This window comes from Babylonia areolata, chromosome 13 (genome assembly GCF_041734735.1).
Source record: "Babylonia areolata isolate BAREFJ2019XMU chromosome 13, ASM4173473v1, whole genome shotgun sequence".
NCBI lineage: Eukaryota > Metazoa > Mollusca > Gastropoda > Neogastropoda > Buccinidae > Babylonia > Babylonia areolata.
The window spans coordinates 30,378,331-30,383,330 of record NC_134888.1 but is presented as its reverse complement, the minus strand read 5'-3'; positions in this window follow the sequence as shown (position 1 = coordinate 30,383,330).

Here is a 5,000-nt window from a genome sequence, read left to right as displayed (position 1 = left end):
TGTGTGTGTGTATATATATATATATGTGTATGTGTGTGTGTGTGTGTGTGTGTGTGTGTGTGTGTAGTGCCTTTTATTATTTATTGCTTCCTGCTTGTTTTAATTCCTTAGACCAATCGTATTACAAAGTCAAAGCAACTGCAGAGACAGAGACAGTAACCATAGCAACCTTCATAACAGTCAGCAAAATAAGGCCAAAGGTCCCATAGCCTTTTCCGGTTACCGCAGCAGGGAATTCATATTCGCCGTGCATGGCATAGGAAGGCGGTGACTAAACATCTTCGTCTGCAGTTATAAGATTAAAATGTTAATATTATGTACTTGGAAAACAACAACAAAGAAAAAAAAAAGACGAACTTTCAAATGAAAACAGCAACAATAAAATATTTAGGAAATAATGCTAATAAAAATAATAAAAAAAATAATAATAATAACAAAACGCAGCAACGTTTTTGTCATAGCGTATATTCATAAACCAAAACTTCGCGCGGAGTTCACTTGCTGCTAAACTTTCATTTTTGACTTGGCATATGGAAGGATTTGACCAAATTCTGGGCAGATTCCTTCTTGGCCGAGGCAGTGTTTGATGAGATCCCTCTATGCTAGGTCTATTTCTTGAGCACATTGTTATTTCTTGAAGAGATCTCCATCAAAACCAAGTTCTTTCATCAGGATATTGTAAGCAACCTGCTGCTTTAACTTCAAAAACTTGTTGAACCTAATTCTTCTTCTTCTTCTGCCTTTCGTGGGTTGCAACTCCCACGTTCACTCGTATGTACACGAGTGGGCTTTTTACGTGAATGATCGTTTTTACCCCGCAATGTAGGCAGCCATACTCCGTTTTCGGGGTGCGCATGCTGGATATGTTCGTGTTTCCATAACCCACCGAACGCTGACATGGATTATAGGATCTTTATTTTGATCTTCTCCTTGCGTATACACCGGAAGAGGGTTCAGGCACTAGCAGGTCTACACATATGTTGACCTGGAAGATCGGAAAAATCTCCACCCTTTACCCACCAGGCGCCGTCACCGTGATTCGAACCCGGGACCCTCCAATTGAAAGTCCAACGTTTTAACCACTCGGCTATTGCGCCCGTCGAACCTAATTCGATGTTTCGTATTTGCTTCTCATCTTCTCATCTCTTCTTTCTGCATTTTTTAAGATACTCACATTTTGCGACTCAATAGTGCTTGCTTTGATTGTACTGGTGCCATGATTCCAATAGTCAATACTGGCGGGTCGTTTTTTTGTGAGTATGGAATTGGATGGCTGTTTTCTCCATACGCGATTATCGTCTCTCTCTCTCTCTCTCTCTGTCTCTCTCTCTCTCTCTCTCTCTCTCTATATATATATATATATATATATATATATATATATATAAGTCACGCACTCTCTCTCTCTCTCTGTCTTCGTCTGTCTGTCTCTCTCCCTCTCCCCCCCCCCCTCTCTCCCCCCCCCTTTCTGTCTGTCTGCCTCTCTCCCCCTGTGTGCGTGTGTGTGTGTGTCTCTACCCCACCCTCTCTCTCTCTCTGTCTCTCTCTCTCTCTCCCTCTCTTTCTGTCTCTCTCTCTCCCCCCACTCTCTCTCTCTGTCTCTCTCCCCCCCCCCCCCACCCCCTCTCCCTGTATATGTATGAAATTCTGTTTTGAACCTCCTCAAACCGATGTGAGATTATTATGTCATACTACCCTCTAGCTTTTCTCTTCACTTCGTAAGAAGTAACTCACAGGTGTAGGAGTAAAAGACGCCAAACCAAGCCAGCACAAAGCGAACACTCCATGCAGGAGACAATCTCCACGGTCACAAGTTGGGCTCAGGTCGCCGAAGAAGAACCATTCCATTATTATGCAACAGCGCCTTCGTGGCATGAATATTCATTGGCTCAAAGGGGGACGGGGGGGGGGGGGGGTGCCGGGGGGGGGGGGCGGAAGAGTGGCGGGGGCGGCGGGGGGGAAAAGGTGGAAATGCTGATCCCTTCACCAGGCAAAATCATCAAACGACTTTTTCTCTGCACTTCCTTCGTCACACTTTCTCTCTCTCTCTCTCTCTCTCTCTCTCTCTCTCTCTCTCTCTCTCTCTCTCTCTGTGTGTGTGTGTGTGTGTGTGTGTGTGTGTGTGTGTGTGTGTCTCTGTGTGTGTGTGTGTGTGTGTGTGTGTGTGTGACTTGGCCCATAAGTGTGGCTGTGGGCAGCAGGCGTCTGTCCACCCGACTTGTTGAAGAGTGTGCTGTCTGTCTCAGTGTGTGTCAGTGTGTGTCTGTCAGTCTCAGAGTCTATCTCAGTGTGTGTCAGTGTGTGTCTGTCAGTCTCAGAGTCTGTCTCAGTGTGTGTCTGTCAGTCTCAGAGTCTGTCTCAGTGTGTGTCAGTCAGTCTCAGAGTCTGTCTCAGTGTGTGTCAGTCAGTCTCAGAGTCTGTCTCAGTGTGTGTCTGTCAGTCTCAGAGTCTGTCTCAGTGTATGTCTGTCAGTCTCAGAGTCTGTCTCAGTGTATGTCTGTGTGTGTCTGTCAGTCTCAGAGTCTGTCTCAGTGTATGTCTGTGTGTGTCTGTCAGTCTCAGAGTCTGTCTCTGTGTGTCTGTGTGCGTCTGTCAGTCTCAGAGTCTGTCTCAGTGTGTGTCTGTCAGTCTCAGAGTCTGTCTCAGTGTGTGTCTGTCAGTCTCAGTGTGTGTCAGTGTGTGTCTGTCAGTCTCAGAGTCTGTCCCAGTGTGTGTCTGTCAGTCTCAGAGTCTGTCTCAGTGTGTGTCAGTCAGTCTCAGGGTCTGTCTCAGTGTGTGTCTGTCAGTCTCAGGGTCTGTCTCAGCATGTGTCTGTCAGTCTCAGGGTCTGTCTCAGTGTGTGTCTGTGTGTGTCTGTCAGTCTCAGGGTCTGTCTCAGTGTGTGTCTGTGTGTGTCTGTCAGTCTCAGAGTCTGTCTCAGTGTGTCAGTGTGTGTCTGTCAGTCTCAGAGTCTGTCTCAGTGTGTGTCAGTGTGTGTCTGTCAGTCTCAGGGTCTGTCTCAGTGTGTGTCTGTGTGTGTCTGTCAGTCTCAGAGTCTGTCTCAGTGTGTGTCTGTCAGTCTCAGAGTCTGTCTCAGTGTGTGTCTGTCAGTCTCAGAGTCTGTCTCAGTGTGTCAGTGTGTGTCTGTCAGTCTCAGAGTCTGTCTCAGTGTGTGTCTGTCAGTCTCAGAGTCTGTCTCAGTGTGTGTCTGTGTGTGTCTGTCAGTCTCAGCGTCTGTCTCAGTGTGTGTCTGTGTGTGTCTGTCAGTCTCAGAGTCTGTCTCAGTGTATGTCTGTGTGTGTCCGTCAGTCTCAGAGTCTGTCTCTGTGTGTCTGTGTGCGTCTGTCAGTCTCAGAGTCTGTCTCAGTGTGTGTCAGTGTGTGTCTGTCAGTCTCAGAGTCTGTCTCAGTGTGTGTCTGTGTGTGTCTGTCAGTCTCAGGGTCTGTCTCAGTGTGTGTCTGTGTGTGTCTGTCAGTCTCAGAGTCTGTCTCAGTGTGTGTCTGTCAGTCTCAGAGTCTGTCTCAGTGTGTGTCTGTGTGTGTCTGTCAGTCTCAGAGTCTGTCTCAGTGTGTGTCTGTGTGTGTCTGTCAGTCTCAGAGTCTGTCTCAGTGTATGTCTGTGTGTGTCCGTCAGTCTCAGAGTCTGTCTCTGTGTGTCTGTGTGTGTCTGTCAGTCTCAGAGTCTGTCTCAGTGTGTGTCAGTGTGTGTCTGTCAGTCTCAGAGTCTGTCTCAGTGTGTGTCTGTGTGTGTCTGTCAGTCTCAGGGTCTGTCTCAGTGTGTGTCTGTGTGTGTCTGTCAGTCTCAGAGTCTGTCTCAGTGTGTGTCTGGGTGTGTCTGTCAGTCTCAGAGTCTGTCTCAGTGTGTCTGTGTGTGTCTGTCTGTCTCAGAGTCTGTCTCAGTGTATGTCTGTGTGTGTCTGTCAGTCTCAGAGTCTGTCTCAGTGTATGTCTGTGTGTGTCTGTCAGTCTCAGAGTCTGTCTCAGTGTGTGTCTGTCAGTCTCAGAGTCTGTCTCAGTGTGTGTCTGTGTGTGTCTGTCAGTCTCAGAGTCTGTCTCAGTGTATGTCTGTGTGTGTCTGTCAGTCTCAGAGTCTGTCTCAGTGTATGTCTGTGTGTGTCTGTCAGTCTCAGAGTCTGTCTCTGTGTGTCTGTGTGCGTCTGTAAGTCTCAGAGCCTGTCTCAGTGTATGTCTGTGTGTGTCTGTCAGTCTCAGAGTCTGTCTCTGTGTGTCTGTGTGCGTCTGTCAGTCTCAGAGTCTGTCTCTGTGTGTCTGTGTGCGTCTGTCAGTCTCAGAGTCTGTCTCTGTGTGTCTGTGTGCGTCTGTCAGTCTCAGAGTCTGTCTCTGTGTGTCTGTGTGCGTCTGTCAGTCTCAGAGTCTGTCTCAGTGTGTGTCTGTCAGTCTCAGGGTCTGTCTCAGAGAGAGAGACAGAGAGAGAAAGAGAAATGGAGAGAGGGGGGGGTGGAGGGAGGAAGAAGGGAGAGGGGAGCTTCAAAGGAGAGAGAGTGAGAGAGGAGTGGGGACGAAGGAAGAGAGCCCTTCGAAAGGGAAATTCTGCACACACACACACACACACACACACACACACACACACACACACACACACACACACACACACACACACACACACACACACAAGATGAATTAATGATTCACAATGTCCATGTTTGCAAGAACCAATAGTGTCAAGAGAGAGAGAGACAGAAACATCCACACACACACACACACACACACACACACACACACACACACACACACACACACACACACACACACACACAAGATGAACTCATGATTCACAATGTCCATGTTTGCAAGAACCAATAGTGTCAAGAGAGAGACAGAGACATAGAGACAGACATAGAGACATAGAGACAGACAGACAGACAGACAGACAGACAGACACACACACACACACACACACACACACACACACACACACACACACACACACACACACACATGAATGTGCGTATGCTTCCCACGTGACGATGATCCGACAAAGCAATGACCCGACATTGACAAAGC